Below are 20822 nucleotides of genomic sequence, written 5' to 3'. Positions count from 1 at the left end.
TGCCTGTGGAGCGGTTGCCAGGCAGCAGAAAGAGATCTACAGCAGGAGGCGGGAGAGCTGGGGGAAGCGGGGAGAGCAGCAGCGAGAGGGGGAGGGAGAGAGGAGGAAGGGAGGAAGACTGAGCCAGTGGGGGCTGGGTTCCCAAAGTGCTGAGCCAGAATTCCATGTCCTCGTCATCCTTCATGTTCCCTGAGCATAATGAGCCAATAAGCTGAACCTTAGAGGGGGAAATAAAGATGGAAAAGAAGCAGTTGAAAGTTTTCATTAAACAGGGTGTCAGCAATGTTTCTTATCTGGCGAAGAAAGGGTTTCTGATCGTTTTTTTTTTTTTTTTTCTGTTGAACTTTGCTTCTTGGGAAATGCAGCTCTACAAATATCATAAAAGGGCCGGCTTCTCAGTGGGCCTGCTTTGCTGTAAAGCAACAAACAATTAGCACATAATATCTTCCAGCGCTGTGCATGGGGAACATACACATTATAACTTGAAAGGTTTCAACTTCTCTTGTGGCGTGGAAAGGTAAAACACAGAGAAATGGTACTCAGCCCTTTACAGAATATGCAGTATTGGGAGGCATCTTGGTGACCGTGAGCCACGAGGTTATTCAAGGCGTTTCAAGAAGCTGGCTCTGTCAATGTGAGGCTTTGTGCAATTGGCGAAATTGGGAGCCACGGCTGAATCCCATCTCTTGGCTTTATAAGAATCTTGCTGTAATGAGGTTAAAATGATTGGACTGGGCTCTGAGCAGAAGAGGTGGGGGCAGATGGCACGCAGGTCCCTCCACGCTGGCCTGGATGTCCCCCAGCACAACGCGTCTTGCCTTTTGCCAGCCTTCCAAGCTGTCTGTGACTCGTTGGACACTCTCCAGTGGTAACAGACAATGATTTTTATTTAGATGTTTGATTATTCTTGTTAATCAAATAGAACCAGAACAGAAGGTTTGTTCAAAACAAACAATGTATTTACAGATAGCTCTATTTGGTGGATACACAACTTTAAGGCGCTGAAGTTACTAGTCATTCTTCTCAGAAGATGCACACCCACCATCTGGGAGAGAAAATAGGACAAAACATGTTAAAGTGGCAAGATGATTGGAATGAACTTGAAATTAATGTAATGATGACCAAGTTTGTCTTTTCACTTTAGCTGTGGGAGCTAAGGATGGGAGGGGAAATGTAAAATGAAGATGATCGACTGAAAATTGTGAGGAGTAACAGATGGGCCCTCTCCCCCATCTCCTGTAGCATATTCAAGCTTCTTTCTCCTGTCCAGTGGCCTGGCTTTTTAGTCCCAACTAAGGTCACGAATGAATCAATCAAGATAGTCAGTGATTTTCTGCTCATTTTAGGAAAAAGATAAAGTGTCAGAAGAAAAATACTCCTTAGCCTAAACCACACAGAGATAAAAAGGAGTTACAGACATGGGACGCATCAAAGAGACGGCCTGCCTAAAAGAAGGCACACAAACCAAATCCACCAAGAACCAGGGCTAGATGCAGGGACAGTCCTACTCTGCTGTTTCAGAAGGCTAACACTTTTTCCTAAGGAACTGCAAAATATTTACAGACACTTGACAGTTCTCTAGGTAGCACAGTTGGAGTATGGACACTCAAGCTCTCTGGAATGTCTTATGATTGAGGTTTTGTCTATACTGCACAGCAGGAGAAACTAATCAGGGAAGCTGCTGGTTCGCCTGACCACACTGGTTAATGACCATCTCCAGAGAGCCTCCCTGGAAACGGGAGATGAAATATCACACTATTTCATGTGAAATTGCACTTTTAATCAAAGCAAAAGGGAAAAATACTCTAGAGTCAGTCTCATAGTTGGGCCACAATGGAAATTTCTACCAGAGTCTACAATCACTGTTTTTTACTCTTTATAGATTTTATCTCTTAAAGTTTAGTTTTTATTTTATCAAAGTTATGCATGACCTACAAAACGTTAATGGAACTTTTCCTAATCTCTCATAGTCGATAGCAAGGGATGAAAAAATCCACACATTCTAATGAGTGATGGACCTTCTATGCAGGACTTGCCAAGAAGCAGTCCAAACACAATATTGTGACCTTGAAACCACATGCACCTGCAGCCTAGACATAAGAGATTTCTCAGATAATGAAAGGCCATTTCTGTAATAGAGCTGACTGTCCTGTGTGAATGTTCTAGCGTTGCCCCTTAATTTCCTTATTCTTCTCTATCCCAAACCATCTCAAACCACGCAGGGAGATTCCATGGGACTTGTGTCACCATGGGAATGGAACATGAGAGGATTCTTAGGGGAAATGGAGTTGTGTCTCCTGATTTTTGGGAAACCATGGGTTTCAAGAAGAGCACCATTTGGCATCATATTTGTCCAAAGTGAATAAAGGCATCATCTTGGACCATGAAGGAGGTAACACAAGAAGATGGAAAATGTAAGTGGTTAAATTTTTATTACTAAGACAAAGGTGTTGGTCCAGTTAAAATTCAAAGTGAAGTACTTTTGTTGGATTTAACTCAGTTGGAACCGATTAGACAGATTCCATTTTCTACGTGCTGATAATAATGCTTAGGGAAGGACTAAGGTATGGAAGAGATCAAACACAAGGCCTCCTTATAAACACACCTGTGCACAGCACTTATAATGTACACATAATAGTCAGCATATCTTTCCTCATGAGGTTTAGATTGTCGAAAAGGTGTTAACACAATTTACAATGGGGTGTGTTTTTTATTTGCAGTGCAAATAGGAAAGGACTTTTGATCCAAAACCTTCCCAATGCAGAAGCAAGACATAATTTTCAGGGTAGGAAAGATAAAGAAAAATAGAATCTGCATCTCCTTTTGAAGAATCCAGCTCTAGCTGCCAAGAATAACAGCACAAATAGATTCCTGTGAGGGGATAAGCACCTTTTCAATCCTGGGAGCTTTGTCATTTTTCAAAACTAGTGCATTTTTCATAGTTTGCCACAGTGATCTTCAAGTGGATAAATGGATATGGTCAAAAGCAAGTTAATTCCCATCTCATCCCCTTTTTAAGGATAACAGATATCCCCAAAGAGAAGTGGCAAAAGGCAATGGCAGATGAAGAAAATAGAGGCGCGGCCAGAAAATGAGCGGATTCAGAAACCAATTAAAATAAAGCACAGCTTTAAAAGATTCCTTAAGCCATTCACATGTTGCACTACTGGAAAGACAACGGTTGCTCTCAGCCATTCCTTCTTAAATGTTTTGTTTTTGTTTCCAGAAATAACAGGTTTAATTAAATGTGCAAGATACACTCAAGTGATCCAGACTAATGCACCCAGGGATTTTAAAGTCACTTAGAAGATTTTAGAAAGGATTTTGATTTGCCAGGCTCAGATACTAATGAAGAAAGCTGGTCTTCAGGGAAGGAGCATGAATGCCGTGTATGGCTCTGTTACTGCTGTCAAAGCCAGTTATTACATTATTGGGAAAGAATGGTTTTGAAAGTAGCAAACATTAAGTAAACTGGAAAGGAAATTAGCTTTATTAAACTCCTTATATGTGCCAAGGTACTTTCACATGCATTATTTCAATTAAATCTTAAAACAACCCTGAGGAAATGGATATTATTGCCCCATTTTTAAGATACAGAAGCCAAGGGTTTGAGAGAGCCAGGAATAGTAGGGCATGCAAACCCAGGGCATCTCCTGGCAAATCTACTTCCTTTGCCATTACACTGGCTTGTCCTCCATGCTAATGAGGATGCATGGTCACTAAATGCTGCCCCCCCCCCCGCCCAAGTGAGAGATCAAGGTGCCTAGTAATACACTAAACACATGCTACACTTTTCATTCAAAACAACGATATCCCTGAACAGCCCAGGTAGAACACAATGGTATTTTAAGGATTATAATGCAACATCAAGCCTTCCACAGAATTTAACAGGGACGGTCACAAAATGTTGACAATGAGATTTACTGAACTTGAATACAAATGCTAGTTGCAGGAATACACGTACTGTGACCTTAAGAATTATTTTTGTATGAGAAGAGAAAAGAGAGAGAGAGCTGCAAATCACTCAAGACCACCAAAATGTTGCTATTTATCTGTGATTAGAAATTTGAAAACAAACTGTATAAAAGTCTTAAGTTTTAAAAGGTATAAATGCATTAGGCACGCCACAATGATACTGTCTTTTTCTATAAGCCACAAAGATAATGAATGAAGCTTAGCACATACGATAAGTAGGTCGAACTACCTTATGTTTTATTACTATACAGAATAACACCCTGGCAAGTCACATGGGTGTTTAGCACTGGACTTTAAGTCACGAGACTTGGGCTCCAGTCCTTTTAACTATGAACATGAGAATTTTCGAGCGAATTGGTCTTTCTCGGCTCCAGTTTCCCAGATGTGATATAGAAATAGCCTTTAACGTGTATCAGCATTTATGAGGGTGCAGTAAGTGCATTCACAATATGTGTTTTTATTTTTTTTTTATTTTTTTTAACGTTTATTTATTTTTGAGACAGAGAGAGACAGAGCATGAACGGGGGAGGGTCAGAGAGAGGGAGACACAGAATCGGAAACAGGCTCCAGGCTCTGAGCTGTCAGCACAGAGCCCGATGCGGGGCTCGAACTCAGGGACCGCGAGATCGTGACCTGAGCCGAAGTCGGCTGCTCAACCGACGGAGCCACCCAGGCGCCCCGGTTTTTTTTTTTTTTTTTTTTTTTTTTTAATTTTTTTTTTAACGTTTATTTATTTTTGAGACAGAGAGAGACAGAGCATGAATGGGGGAGGGTCATACAATATGTGTTTTTAAATGAATTTATAAAACAAGGAATTGGGTTTGATTTTTTTCTGAGGTCCCATAATATTCTAACTTTTTATTAACTGGGATTTATTGAACATATCCAAATCCCAGATACTTCCAGAAGAAGCTATTCAAAACAAACTACAAGAATAAACGAGCTTTTCTCAGAGTTCTCTGCCAAGGACACAAAGCATGTCCAACTTTTTCAGCTAAACAAATGTGACTGGAAATAGGATATGAAATGTGAAGAGAAAGGAGGATAGATTTACAAATAAGTTAAAGCATTTACATAAGACTTCCCAGTAATAATGTGTTATGTTGTAGAAAGGGTACTGAGACAGGAGCCAGCACGTAGATGGGATTCATTTCTGGTTCTAGAACTAGATAGCACCATGCCTTTGACTGTCATTCATTCCCTCTGGTTCATAGTTTCCTGAGCTATAAAATTAATTGCAGCATCATACCACAGAGGTAAAATGAGGGATGGCCAAAATGTCATATAGCCAAGAAAAAGCAGACCTTTGAGGAAAATCCACATTGTGGAAAAAAAGCACCATATTCAACCAAACAGAAAAATTGATGCTCACGTCATCATATCAGTGTAGTGAGTAGAGGGAAATTTCCTTTATTACTATTATTATTAGTAGTATTTCCCAATAACTGTATGTTTATCCACGACACAAAGATACACTAGAATGAAAAATACCAGACTTATTTGAAATTAGCAGTATCATATTCCAAATACTCTTTTCAGCCTGTTTACTTATATAAAAAGTCAGGGTCCAGGGGCGCCTGGGTGGCGCAGTCGGTTAAGCGTCCGACTTCAGCCAGGTCACGATCTCGCGGTCCGCGAGTTCGAGCCCCGCGTCAGGCTCTGGGCTGATGGCTCAGAGCCTGGAGCCTGTTTCCGATTCTGTGTCTCCCTCTCTCTGCCCCTCCCCCGTTCATGCTCTGTCTCTCTCTGTCCCAAAAATAAATAAACGTTGAAAAAATTAAAAAAAAAAAAAAAAAAAAAGTCAGGGTCCAGAATAATTAGGTTGCAGGAAGCTGGGTAAAAAGAAAGCAGAATGAGATGGCAGATACAAATTTAAATATAATCCGACTACTACAAAAAGGAGTGGGTCTGAATGTAGTGGTGTCATAACACATAAAAAACAACCTAAACACAAAACATAGATATGTTTTTAAAATATGAAATATATATGAAAATATTTCATATACATATGTATATATGTATTTCATATACATATGTATATATGTAACACACACATATACATATACATATGTATATATATGTATATGTGTGTGTTACATATATATATATATATATATATGTGTGTGTGTGTGTGTGTGTGTAAATGTATTTAAAAATTCTGAAAACTGGTCTCTACTGGGGAAGTTACCAGGACTGGAAATTGGGTGAAAGAAGTGATGTGAAAACGATGTCCACATTGACTACATATACCTGGCAGTGTATAGATCGTGCCTGTGAGAATATATGTATGCATTACACTGTCATCTAAAAATCATTTTAGAGACACTAATAAAAAGAGAAACAAAAAGAGCACGGGCTACAGAGTCAGATAGCACTGGGATTTATCCTAACCCTATTCCTTATTAGCTCTTTATATTTGAATAAGTTAATTAACTTTTCTCACTGACATTTTTCTTATCATAGAACAGAGATAAAAATAACTACCTTACAGTGTTGTGATAAGGATTAAAGAGAATGTATGTAAAGCACCTGGAACATATTCAAAATTTAATAAATTGTAATCGTTATTATATGAAGAAGATAGATGATACAATCTTGGTTTTATTTTATGGATCAGTGAAATAGATTCTCATTAGAACCCTTTATTGCCCGATACAAATGCCCCCTCCTCCTGCCCGTTTGGTTGAAAAGGCATTGGAGGCTTGGAAAGAACAGAATAGATGTTCCGTTCTTCCAGCAGCCACACAGCCCCCTCTGGCAGGTCATGGGATCTGCAGGTTGTAGCGGAAGCATGAGCATCGTGTGGGTCTTTGGTCCTGAGAAACCTGCATCCTTGGAGCGCAGCACAGAGAAGGAGTGACAACAGGAGGAGTATAGACTTTAGGACGCTTTCTACAGCAGAATGCAGTATCTTGTTGCACACTTCACTCTCCTCGTGGCTTTTTTCCTCCTTTCCTCGCTCCTCTTGGAGATAACGTTGGCGGGAAAGAAGAGAGGCTGTGATCTGAGGCAGCTGGTCGTCCAACCAACGAGGCTCGAGTCTCGACTACACCACCAAGATCAAACTGTGTAAAATGCCTTTCAATCCGGGAGACTATCCTGGCAGGAAAAAGCAAAACACCACAACTGGCACAAAGTGGTCAAGGCTACCTGACCTCCTGCAAACTGTTGGAATGATGACTCAGAAGAAAGGGTGGAAAGGAAGGGAAAATGTTTGGAATATCAAGGCCTGTATAATACATCAGGGGACAATAGGTATTTTTGCTTTTGGTTTTTAAAAACCAACTGATGAAAATGGCCCAAACACCCTGTACTTAAGGAAAGGAGATGATGGAGGAGATGATGAGTGCCCTCTGGAACTCTACTCCTCCCTATTTAGGAATAGGGTCACAGATGTACATTTCAGTCTAATTTCTTATAATTCCTGTGTATTCAGGGTCACCCTTAGCTCATATAGTATGTAAAGAAAAATGCACTTCTTCCTCTGGGCAGATGAACCTATGCCAGGGAGGATGCCTGTGAAAGCAGAATATGGGTTGGATTTCAGCTCCACTTGTCCCTTTGGTCAGGCACTCTTGTGCAGTGAACAACCTGCATAACACTATGCAGCAGCCCTAATCTCATATACCCAAAGTGCCAATCACTTGCCCCTCTGTTCTGGCACCTTTGTGCAGTGAACAACCAGCACAACACTATGCAATATCCTTTCTCTTATATACACAAAGTGCCAATCAACCTGGGACAAATGCTGTGTTTTCCTCATCTTCTTGCCTTTGTTTATCTGTTTTCCTTCCTCTGAGCTCAACTCTGGCCAGAACTATGGTGAATGTTTAGAAATTAATCCTCTCAACGATCCTATTAATTAGGTATTATTATCATGTATTTCTTCCAGATGAGAAAAACCAAGCTTCAAGAATCAAATCAGTCACCCAAGGTTGCACAGCTCATTACTAACATGGCTAAGTTTGAACTCAGCTTTGGATAGCTCAGGAGCCCATTTTTTTTTAAGTTTATTTTTTATTTTGAGAGAGAGAGAGAGAGAGAGAGAGAGAGAGAGAGAGAGAGGATCCCAAGCAGGCTTCACACCCAGTGCAGAGCCTGACATGGGGCTCAAACCCACAAACCATGAGATCACGACCTGAGCTGAAACCAAGAATCAGACGCTTAACCGACTGAGCTACCCAAGTGCCCCTCATGAGTCCATTTTTAACACCTTTGTCCCTTCCTAACCTCAAGGTTGAATTAACATTCAAATTCTTTAAAGTGAAATAATTAAAATTTCAGCCATGTATTTGATTTAAGTAGAAGGAAGCAACCTCTCTCTAAATATTAATTAAGAATTCCTTTGAGGGGCTACTGGGTGGCTTAGCTGGATGAGCATCTGACTCTTGATTTCGGCTTAGCTCACCATCCAGGATTGTGGGATTGAGCCCCATGTAGGTTCCACGCTAAGCATGGAACCTGCTTAAGATTCTCTGAGCCTCTCCTTCTGCTTCTCCCCTGCTCCTAACACATAGGTATTTTGTAGCTATTAAAAGGAATCTGTATAGCCTCCCTCAGTGATAGTTATGACAATGCGTACTGATTCAGAATTCAAATAATCCTCCCTGCCATCATCTGAGACTCTGAGTTGAACTGACCTCTAGTCCCCTTGTTACGTATTTTTGCACATCAACATGTTGACCCCATATTGGTGAAGATAGAAATAACCCTCCATGTGAGCTGTTTCTTAACTCCAGGTCCAGGAAGGACAATACACTGTACAGTAAGCTGTTGTAGTTGGAGAAAAATCTCTTCCACACCTTAACTATTCGTCAAAACTTACTCTGACACTGAATTATTAAATAAACTATTGGGATATGAAAAGCCTTAAGGGGAAAAAAAAGTCTAATTTCCAACTCAAGATCAAAGAGGCTCACTCAGCCAGAAAACAGTCAGATTGCTAGGAAGATGCTTTAAAGCAATTCTCCATCTGGTCTGCTTTTGAAAGATTAGCAAATTAATCACATGGAAGTATGAGCAAACAGAAAGTGTAAAGCCATCCACAACAAACACAAACAAACAAACACACAAAAGACATTTGCAACATGAAATAAAAAGCAAAATGAAGGGAATTGTAGGCCAAACTCTATAACATAACATACTTTTTTTAACATAAAATGGAAATTTTTAGAAAATACAGGTTAATTTATGACACTAAAGAAAGCATTAGGAGAGAGATGGCGGTCATTAGTGCTGTTTGCCAAATATTTTCAGTTCTCCACGTTTCTATGTATGTGATAGGACTGTTTGCAGACCCTTGTAGTCAGGGGGAGTTACAGAACTAGTGTGGACCAATGAATTCAGCTCAGAAGTGATATGTTATTTTAGGGCTAGAGCATTTAACTGACATACCTTGCAAAGCTCACATTTTCCTTTAGCACAAGACTGGCAATGTTTGCTGATTCATCACTCTGAGTCTCCCCTGGGGCTGCTAGGAACAGGACCCCACTATCAACCCAGGACGGTCATGGACAGTGGGCAAGGAATACATTTTGTCATTTTAAGCAACTGGAATTTTGGTATTTGCTACTGTGGCATCCTAACTAATCAAACATTAAGTAAGATCAAACAATAATGAAAACAGCAACTGAAATGACTGAGATCATTGTTGAATGTAGTAGTTATTAGAAATATGATATAGGGGTACCTGGGTGGCTCAGTCAGTTAAACCTCCAACTTTGGCTCAGGTCATGATCTCACAGCTTGTGGGTTCAAATTCCGCGTCGGGCTCTGTGCTGACAGCTCAGAGCCTGGAGCCTGCTTCGAATTCTGTGTCTCCCTCTTTCTCTGTCCTCCTCTGCTCGCACTCTGTCTCTGTCTCTCTTCCTCTCACAAATAAATAAACATTAAAAAATAAAAAAAAAAAGAAATATGATGTAAAAAAAAAAAAACAAAACTCAATAGAGCACATTAAAATGCAAGACCAAAGAGCAAATATGGAAGATGGCACTTGGAAACGTAATTTGTGAAAAATAAGAATTACTAGTAAAGACAAAAATATGGAGGGGAGCCTGGTTGACTGAGTCGGTTGAGCGTCTGACTTCGGCTCAGGTCATGATCTCCTGGTTCCTGAGTTCCAGCCCCACGTCTGGCTCTGTGCTAACAGCATAGAGCCTGGAGCCTGTTTTGAATTCTGTTTCCCTCTCTCTCTGCTTCTCCCCCACTTATGCTCTGTCTCTCTCTCTCTTTCAAAAATAAATTTAAAAAAAAGACAAAAATGTGGAAAATAATAGATTTACTTGATCTTATTAAATATAAGAAATGAATACTTTGGATAAGAAAAAGCTCATCACATATGAAGGGGAATTGTTAAATGTGAAAAGCAACAATATAGCTTACTAGAGTAACACATTAACAAACCAAAAAAAAAAAAAGAAAAGCAAAGAAAAGTTGGGGATAAAGCTAAAACTCTGAGATTGGGCAAAAGTTTATCAATAAAACAGAAACACATGTTAACATTTAAAACAATCTAAGTGTTTCAGAAAGGGGAATGACTAAATTATGGGGCTTCTCCTTTATGCAGTATTATGGATCCATTAAAATTATTTTAAAGATTAAGTAAAAACAGGGTAAAAAATGTATCATATAATGTAAAAATTAAAAAATTGAATCCCTAGATTTTTATTTTGCTGTAAATGTAACTTACAAATTTTGCGTTTCAAATGGGCAGGAAAAGGAAATTTTAAAACTTGTTGTACCAGGGTAGTGGAATTAGAGATATTATCATAATATTTATTATAACAATAAACTATCATAAGCATTTAAGTTAATGCATCAATAGTCAAGAGCATAAAGGCCTCTTGATTTCTTGAAGACTTTATTTATTTATTTATTTATTTTTTGCTTTTTTTTTTTTTTATGAAATTTATTGTCAAATTGGTTTCCATACAACACCCAGTGCTCATCCCAACAGGTGCCCTCCTCAATGCCCATCACCTGCCCTCCCCTCCCTCCCACCCCTCATCAACCCTCAGTTTATTCTCAGTTTTTAAGAATCTCTTATGGTTCGGCTCCCTCCCTCTCTAACTTTTTTTTTTCCTTCCCCTCCCCCATGGTATTCTGTTAAGTTTCTCAGGATCCACATAAGAGTGAAAACATATGGTATCTGTCTTTCTTTGTATGACTTATTTCACTTAGCATAACACTCTCTAGTTCCATCCACGTTGTGACAAAAGGCCATATATCATTCTTTCTCATTGCCAAGTAGTATCCCATTGTATATACAAACCACAATTTATTTATCCATTCATCAGTTGATGGACATTTAGGCTCTTTCCACAATTTGGCTATTGTTGAAAGTGCTGCTATAAACATTGGGGTACAAGTGCCCCTATGCATCAGCACTCCTGTATCCCTTGGGTAAAGTCCTAGCAGTGCTATTGCTGGGTCATAGGGTAGGTCTATTTTTAGTTTTTTGAGGAACTTCCCCACTGTTTTCCAGAGTGGCTGCACCAGTTTGCATTCCCACCAACAGTGCAAGAGGGTTCCTGTTTCTCCACATCCTCTCCAGCCTCTATAGTCTTCTGATTTGTTCATTTTAGTCACTCTGACTGGCACGAAGTGGTATCTCAGTGTGGTTTTGATTTGTATTTCCCTGATGAGGAGCGACGTTGAGCATCTTTTCATGTGCCTGTTGGCCATCTGGATGTCTTCTTTAGAGAAGTGTCTATTCATGTCTCCTGCCCATTTCTTCACTGGATTATTTGTTTTTCAGGTGTGGAGTTTGGTGAGTTCTTTATAGATTTTGGATACTAGCCCTTTGTCTGATATGTCATTTGCAAATATCTTTTCTCATTCCGTTGGTTGCCTTTTAGTTTTGTTGATTGTTTCCTTTGCAGTGCAGACGCTTTTTATCTTTATGAGGTCCCAATAGTTCATTTTTGCTTTTAATTCCCTTGCCTTTGGGGATGTATCAAGTAAGAAATTGCTGCAGCTGAGGTCAGAGAGGTTTTTTTTCCTGCTTCCTCTTCTAGGGTTTTGATGGTTTTCTGTCTCACATTCAGGTCCTTTATCCATTTTGAGTTTATTTTTGTGAGTAGTGTAAGAAAGTGGTCTAGTTTCAATCTTCTGCATATTGCTGTCCAGTTCTCCCAGCACCATTTGTTAAAGAGACTGTCTTTTTTCCTTTGGATGCTGTTTCCTGCTTTGTCAAAGATTTGTTGGCCATACTCTTGTGGGTCCAATTCTGGAATCTCTATTCCATTGGCCTATGTGTCTGTTGTTGTGCCAATGCCATGCTGTCTTCATGATTACAGCTTTGTAGTTGAGGCTAAAGTCTGGGATTGTGATGCCTCCTGCTTTGGTCTTCTTCAAAATTACTTCGGCTATTCGGGGCCTTTTGTGGTTCCATACAAATTTTAGGATTGCTTGTTCTAGCTTTAACAAGAATGCTGGTGCAATTTTGATTGGGATTGCATTGAATGTGTAGATAGCTTTGGGTAGTATTGACATTTTAACAATATTTATTCTACCAATCTATGAGCACAGAATGTTTTTCTATTTCTTTATATCTTCTTCAATTTCCTTGAAGATTTGATTTAAATAAGACAAATTTTATGCCTGAGTACTCATCCTTAAGCAACTTCGTAAAGCCTAAAATTTCATAAGAAATTATCTCCAACTTTTCTCCCTCTAAGAGATATATGATCTTTGACTATTATCATTTATTCTGAATTAAAGAAAATATGAATGTGGAAGGATTCAGTAAAATAAAATTAATCACCTTTAAAGAAAAATACTTAATGCAGATAGACACTATTCTAATCATTTTTGTAGTATTTCTATCATCATAATTAATCTATTTTTTTCATTACACAGTGGGTTATTTCTTTTTTAACAAGATTATTAGTTTCTGTGTGTGTTGGTGGGGCCATGTTCCACTCTTGTGTTTGACCTATGTCAAAATTCTTTCTTATTGAAGAGTAAAGTTTATTGTTCATTGATGGAATCTGAAAAAAAGACGTCAGAAGCTAGATGAAAATGTACTTGTTGAACCTTTAGGTAGTGAAGTCATCTACAATTTCTGTATTTGCATTAGGAATTTAGGTAGAGTTATATATGTAAGGATGCTATACATATGCTATGATCACTGTTACGGATAGTATCTTTAATGAGTACTGAGCACACAAATCCAGCACTGGCCAGATAGAAAAATAAATATGCCTTGGTCTAGTAGCCATAATAGATTGCCAAGTCTGCTGGATTTACATGAAGATAGATCACTGACTTCAAAAGCAAGGCTAAATGGCTCCTATGTTCCCAACATAATGTGATGTACATTCAATATCATTTCACTCTTATTGAAAAAATTGTTATGAATAAATACATTACATGATGGAAGGAAATACACTAAAATTTAAATATGGATATTACTGGGAAGTGACTTCTACTTTATTCATTTATTTTACCAGATTTCTATAATATCTATAAAATCATGAATTACTTTTATGATAAAAAATTAAATTTAGGCTACCCAGAAAGTCAACCTAAAAAATGAAAGCTAGCTGTTCTATTTTTTGGAATTTATTTTTTATAATTTATTTAAGTATATATATGATATAATTATCATTCCAGAATATGGGACTGGTCTTTGTAAATTTGTATACATCAAATACCTTTTTAGTATCTGCACCCCCACCCCACACTCCACCGAAGTCTGGCTGCGTGCAGTGTTTGGTGTTTCATTATAACACAAGAATCCCGGTGAACAAAACCACATAGGTAGAATCCTTCACTATGTTCTGTCTTAGCAAGTCTTATTTTGTTCAGGTAGGCTGCACAAATATACTCACGTTGGGTCTCTATCTCCTGTAGTCACCTTCAAGGACTTAGTAACTATGACCTCTTCCCCGGTGAATATGGAAAATTCATTTCAGATCACACTCTGTCATTTTCAGTGATTTTAATGAATTATGAAAGTCTGATCTTATAAGATTCCTCCACCCACATCCTCCCCCAGTTCCCCACACTTTGCATTTCCCATTGCCTCTAGGCCTGAAGTTTCATTCATTTGAAAACTATTCTTGGAAAGATCTCCCCTCCTCCAGCTGTTAATCTGTCATTAATGGACCATAAGTCATTCAGATATACTGCGCTCTTATGCAACCTCAACAGAGTGGAAAAAATCATTTGCTTTACTGTCAATGTAAAAACTTTTATCTTTTTTGACAGTTTTATTCAGAAAACCTCAGCTTTATTTTAATTTGATTCTAATGATGGTTTTCAGAAAATGATTTGAGTAAGTAAAAAGTTTAGTGCAGTGATAGCAGTCATGATTTCTGTGGTGGTTTCTTTCTGGGGTATTTATTGAAAAGATGGATTCCAGATACAGTGCGTCATTTTTGGCACAGTGGATGGAAGTTAATTATTCAGAGCTGGTAATGTGGTAGTATTTACTCAGGAATTTAAATGAGGGAGGCCCATTTGTTTTATCTCCTCTCTCTTTCCTAGCTGGAACTTCCCTGAGCAAAACTTAGATTCACAGATATTCCCACAGCTCTGAACTGATAGCAATTGTTAATTGTAAGGATGAGGTTAAATGACCTTCACATTTTCTATTCATAAAAATAATGACCTGAAATGCATTCAGCATGCAGTGAAAATGAAATGGCTTTTTGCTCCTTTAAAAAAAAATATTTATTTATTTATTTTATTTTTTAAGACTGTGAACTGCCATGTTGAAATCAAGGGTAGAGATATATGTAACAATCTGAGGTTGTTTTATTTTGGACATTTATGAACTGAATTAAGCATAATTAGGGCTCTACCTATATTTTCAAACTCATTTTCATGTAGTAGAGAAATATTAATCACATCTGAGTTTACAAGTCTGTAATGAATTTATGCTTGGTTGTTAGTAGTTAAAAGACAGAAACTAAAGCCTATATTCTAAAAATAGTTTTATTTGGAAATATTTACACCAGCTTTTCACAAAGTAATATGACCAGCTAAAGTCTACATTAGCCTAAATAATGGAGTTATCTAATGGCAGTTCATTTGGTTATCAGTAATTTTGCTGTGGAATATCATCCTTCATGGAAATTATGGCAGTGATAGCTAAGGAAACAAGGCTATGCACATTTTCAGTCAAGAGATCTATGTATGAGCAATCTGAAAAATCCATCACTGTGCAACTGCTAAATTAATAACACTTTAAATGATTTTAAGACTCCATTGTGATTTCAAAGGGGCAGCTAGCTAAGGTTAGCTCACGGAATCAAATATGAAATTGAAAGTGGACGTTTTCTCTCAAAGCTTATTTTATCCAGAATTGCAAAGATGTAAAACAGGTAACAAAATACAAAATACATGTCAAAGAAGAATAGTCCTTTTGTTTGTTTTATTTATTTCTTTACCTGGATGGAGGCAAAGGTGGGTGGATAGCTGCCATGGAACAGGTGTAGAAAAGCCTCAAAGAGGAGTATCTTCAAATATTCCACAGCTGTGTTTCAAATACTTACTTGCATAGTGTCTCTGGGGAAATTGACATATTCCAGTAAAAGATAACACTAACCATCATGTTCTATATTTTGCAATTTTGTTATTAGGTATTAAGTGAAAAGGAACAGAATTTTTTTCATCTTTCTTTCTTTTTTTCCCAGATTGCATCTTTATGCGACATTCCTCAGACTTCTCTGAGGAAAAAACATGTTAGTGAGAGGATTATGTTCCCATTCCACCCTAATTATTTGAAACAGAAAAGTTCAAATCAAACAATGAAGCTTTTCTAAATCTGAAAATGTTTCCAATCTAAAGATCTAAAGGCCCTAATAGTTTATAAGCTCTGCCGGCATAATTTAGTCAGGATGGTAAACACAGCTTCAAGAAATTTTAAGCCTTGCTTTCTAGACAGCATTAACTTTTATCCTCACTAGATGAAATCTTATAATACCTTACTGAATTGTTCCATTGTATTTAAACAACAACAACAACAAACCGTACAGATTTAGCAAATGTTAAAAAGGACATTAATTTCACTGTAGTTAAGAAAAGACAATTCACTACTTAACAGAAAGCTATACGTGGGACAACCATGTAATTCTTGTAGATATATATTTTGTTAATTAACACAAAGTGAAAGTTTGCTTTGCAAACACCTAATGGGTGAGGTGGTGTTCCTATCAGAGTAATTGGGAAAGAAGGTACTGATGTCTGCTATAATTTGTATGCTTCATTTTGTTCAACTGCTTACATTTAATCTCTTTTTGTCTATTTAGCTTGGGTATAGGCCATTCATCATTTCACCAAATGTCCCCCCTCTACAGGAGGGATGGGCTTTGCAAAGTCTGTCCTCTGGACTTCATTAGCAGATGTCAGATAGATTGAGAGGGAGGAGGGAGAATCATTCTTTCTCATGCACAGGCATGGTGATGTTGCCCAGCTGTAGTCCACTCAGACATCAGAGCAGACACACCAGTTCCCAGCTGAGTGTTTCCAGGGTCAGAGCCAGCAGACATATAAAAGAGAAATACTTATTACCCATCCAGTCCTTTGGGACTGATTCCATACTTACATGCACAACAATTTCAAGCAATCATATTGTTTTGATTCATTCTCAGGGTACTTTTTAATGTTACTGAGGGGTCCTGAGAGCCTATTTGAATACTTACAGATTTTTTGGTTCTATTTGCCTTCATGATTTTTCAGAATTTGTTTTCAATTAGTTTGGAGAGTGAAAATCTGGATTGGAATTTATGCAAGTTTGAAGAGACCACTTGGCTATTTACTGTCTGTGCATATATTGTTTAAAACCACAAGATAAAATGCTTATTAGAAGATAAATAAACAGATTATTTTCAATATATGAATAAAACTACTTGGATAAATGTCTTTGAGGTAATGCAGTGTTCATTCTAGTCTTAATAATTCTCTGTTCCACCCTAAAGAACATTATCTTTTTTTTTCTTTTTGCTGTTAGACCAACAGAAGATACATGATAAAAAATTATTACAATTTATTTAATAGGCACTATATATACATTATTTAATTTGATTCTAATAACAAGTATATTACACTGCTTTTTATCCCTATTTCACAGGTCAAGAAACTGCGTCTCAAATATTTGATGGAAGTCTACCTGGGTCTAAAGCTTGGGCTTCTAACCAAGCCACAACATAATGTTTGAATCTAAGGAAATATCCTGCCATCGGATGGAGCCACTCCATCTCTTCCTCTGTGAGTTCTCTTCATGCCTGGTGAAAGGTGTGGCATTTTTGTTTTTCATTTTGCTCCTTAAATTGGTGACAACACTGCATAGCAATTAAGGCCCTGATGGTTGGAGTTTGGCTGAACTTGGGTTTGAGTTCTAGCAATGATTTCATTGCTAGATATGAAACCAGAAACACAGGCAACAAAAGTAAAAAAATAGACCCATGGTTCCACATTAAATTAAAAAATTTCTGCACAGCAAAGAAAACAATCAGAGTGAAAAGGCAACCTATGAAATGGGAGAAAATATTTGCAAACCATATATCTAAAAAGGAGTAATATCCAAACTATACAAGGAACTCCTATAGCTCAATAGCAAAAAACCTAACAACCTGATTTATAAAATGAGCTAAGAACTTGAATAGACATTTCTCTAAAGAAAACATATATATAGTCAGCAGGAATAGGAAAAAATTAATTACTCAATGTCACTAATCAAATTAAAACTATGCAAATTAAAACTATGATAAGATTTCACTTCAGACCTATCAGGATGGCTATTATCAAGAAAAAAAAAATACAACAAATGTTGGCAAGAATGTGGAGAAATTGAAATGCTTGTCCACTTTCGGTGAATGCAAAATAATGCAACAGCTATGGAAAAGAGTACAGAGGTGCCTCAAAAAACTAAAAATAGAACTACCATATACTATAGTATTCCCACTTCTGGGTATTTATCCAGAAGAATTGAAATCAGGATCTTGAAGAGATATTAGCATTCCATATTCATTGTAGCACTATTCACAAAATTCAAGGGGTGGAGCCAGCCTAAATGTCCATCACTGGATGAATGGATAAAGTGTGGTATATACATACAATGGAATATTTTTTCAGCCCTAATAAAGATGGGAATTCACCATATTCAACAACACAGATGGCCTTAAAGACGTTATGCTAAGTAAAATAAGCCAGTGACAGAAATACAAATACTACATGATTCCACTTATATGAGGTATCTTAAAAAGTCATATTCATAGAATTGAAGAGTGGAGAGGTGCCAAGCTGGCTTAGTTGGTGAAGCACGCAACTCTTGATCTCAGGATCACGTGTTCATGCCCCACATTGGATGTAGAGTTTACTTAAAAAAAGTAAAATAAAAAAAAAGATTGAAGAGTGGAATGGTGATTCCTAGGGCCTGGGGGAGGGGAAAATGGGGAGCAACTGATCAATAGGTATAAAGTTTCAGTTAAGCAAGATGAATAAGTGCTTGAGATCAAGTACTTATAGTACAATATAATACTGTACCTATAGTCAACAATACTGTATTATATACTTATGGGTTAAGAGGGTAGATCTCATGTTATATGTTCATGGTAAGTGTTCTTACATTAAGATGAAAATTTTTTTTAAGTCTTATTGTAGAGGGCACCTACCTGGCTCAGCTGGAAGAGCATACGACTCTTGATCTCAGGGTTGTGGGTTCAAGCCCTATGTTGGGTATAGAGATTACATGAACAAATAAATAAATAAAAGTCTTATTGGAATTTTCATTGAGGAAGCATTAAATTTAATGGTTAACTTAAGGAAATTGATCATGTCAAAACTTTTGATTCAAGAAGGTATACCTTTCTATTTGTTCAAATATCTTGTGTCCTCAGTAGTATTTTAGAATGATTTCTTCAAACAAATCTTGCACATTTTCTTGTTCAGATGATTCTTATCTTTTTTTTAATTTTTAAAATGTTTTATTTATTTTTGAGAGAGAGAGAGAGAGAGAGAGAGTGAGAGCATGAGCATGAATTGGGGATGGGCAGAGAGAGAGGGAGACAAAGAATCTGAAGCAGGCTCCAGGCTCAGAGCTGTCAGCACAGAGCCAGACGCAGGGCTTGAACTCACAAATCTCAAGATCATGACCTGAGTTAGAGGCTTAGTTGACTGAGCCACCAGGTGCCTGTATTCTTATATATTTTTATTGCAGTTTTGATATTTAAATAAGATCTTTCCTTCCATTATATCCTCTGTTTTTAAAATATGCAGACTATTGATTTCTACATATTCATATGTGTCTAGCAGCTTAAATTTTTTTTAAGTTTCTTTTTTGAGTTTTTCAAACTCAAGGTTTTAATTGCATGCTCAAGAATCAAAAAGCTTGGTGATTGTTGGTCTGTATGATGAAGTCTAAACTCTATAGCGTGAAGGCCTTTTGTTGATACTTCCTGACTTCTCATGTGCCACTATGCCACCACAAACATACTGAATGCTTATCATTCAAAAATGCTTCAAAAAATTGTTGAATACAAACAATTCTTGGATACTTTTGCCTTTGCTATAGTATCACTCTGCCTATAGTCTGCTCTTTCACTTCTACTGGTGCATTTGTAGGGAGAACACTTCATCTTTGTTTGGACTCAGTTTATGTGTCTCCTTTTCTGAGAACCCATTTAGGTCCCTCAGACACAGTTAGGTTCTCTCTTCTTTCTGTTTTCATAGTGCTCAGTATACGACTGATTTACTTCAGTCATCTTCTTACATTACCTCAGAGTGTCAAAGAAATTTTGGAATTTATTTGTTTTCCCACCAAAATTAGATCCAAACCTCAATCTCTTCCATACTTCCATGTGCATTTCTCTCAAATCTTTTTCTGACCTAAACATTAGATTAATCTAATCTAATCTAATCTAATTTAATCTAAATCTCTGAATTCTGTTGGTGGTATTCCTTTTTTGTGACTCAAGGTACTTAGAAAATCCTTCTACCTATATTATTTGGGATGGAATCTTCTACCCTTTCTAACCAAGCCTCCACTTCTCTTCCTACCTCTCCCATGAATGTGGTCAGAGCTTAGGGCATTGTTGGACCCCAGTTACTACGACTGTGGTTATTATGTCCCAAAGATGAACAATTTATGTGAGGTACTCTCTTTTGTACTTACTTCCCCTGTGTGATATATCATACATAAGCAGGACATGGATTCTTGAGGTAAGCCCGAGGATCTCTTTTTCTATGCTAGCTTTTCCACACTAACAACTGAATGGTGAGTTAAGCTTAGAGGCAGACACAGCCCCTCAGATAGAAGAGGGAATCAGTAATCCTGCTTTAAGCTATATATAACAGTTTATTTTTTAAAATTTCTTTATTTATTTTGAGAGAGGGGAGGAGGGGCAGAGAGAGGGAGAAACAAAATCCCAAGCAGGCTGCACGCTGTCAGCAGAGCCCAACATGGGGCTCAAACTCACAAACCATGAGATCATGACCTAAATCAAGATTGAGAGTTGAAGGCTTAACTGAATGAGCCATCCAGGCACCCCTATAACAGCTCATTTTAATAAAGACTCAGCATTTAGAATTTAGGGTACTGATTTTGGTGTGATAGACATAATTTTCCAAATTTAATGAATAATTGTAATGAATCCAAGAAGCTAAACAAATCAAATTTGAGATAACACCAAGTAAAGCACAGCAAGGTAATTCATAATCAACTTTCTGAAGTACAATGAAATGAAAAAAAATCTTAAAAAATACACAGAGGAAAAAAAGACATATTACATATATGGGGAGAATGATTCAAATGAGGGCTGAAATTTTATATAAAAACCATGGAGGCCAGGAGACTGTGGAATGACATCTTAAAGTGTTGAATGAAAAGAAAATCTGTCAAC

At 37.5% G+C, this 20822-nt stretch overlaps 1 long non-coding RNA gene across 1 annotated transcript in view; it reads left to right on the top strand.

The window, feature by feature from the left end:
* Positions 1 to 17649, top strand: part of LOC109503557 — a 31407-nt gene extending 13758 nt beyond the window's left edge. Inside the window, exons 4-5 of the long non-coding RNA XR_006585233.1 lie at positions 2223 to 2414; positions 17054 to 17649. This is a non-coding gene — a long non-coding RNA (uncharacterized LOC109503557). The remainder of the gene's footprint in view (positions 1 to 2222; positions 2415 to 17053) is intronic.
* The last annotated feature ends 3173 nt before the right edge of the window (positions 17650 to 20822 follow it).

Source organism: Felis catus, chromosome C2 (genome assembly GCF_018350175.1).
Source record: "Felis catus isolate Fca126 chromosome C2, F.catus_Fca126_mat1.0, whole genome shotgun sequence".
NCBI lineage: Eukaryota > Metazoa > Chordata > Mammalia > Carnivora > Felidae > Felis > Felis catus.
Note: the sequence above shows the minus strand (reverse complement) of the source record. Positions and strands in the feature narration are given on the sequence as shown.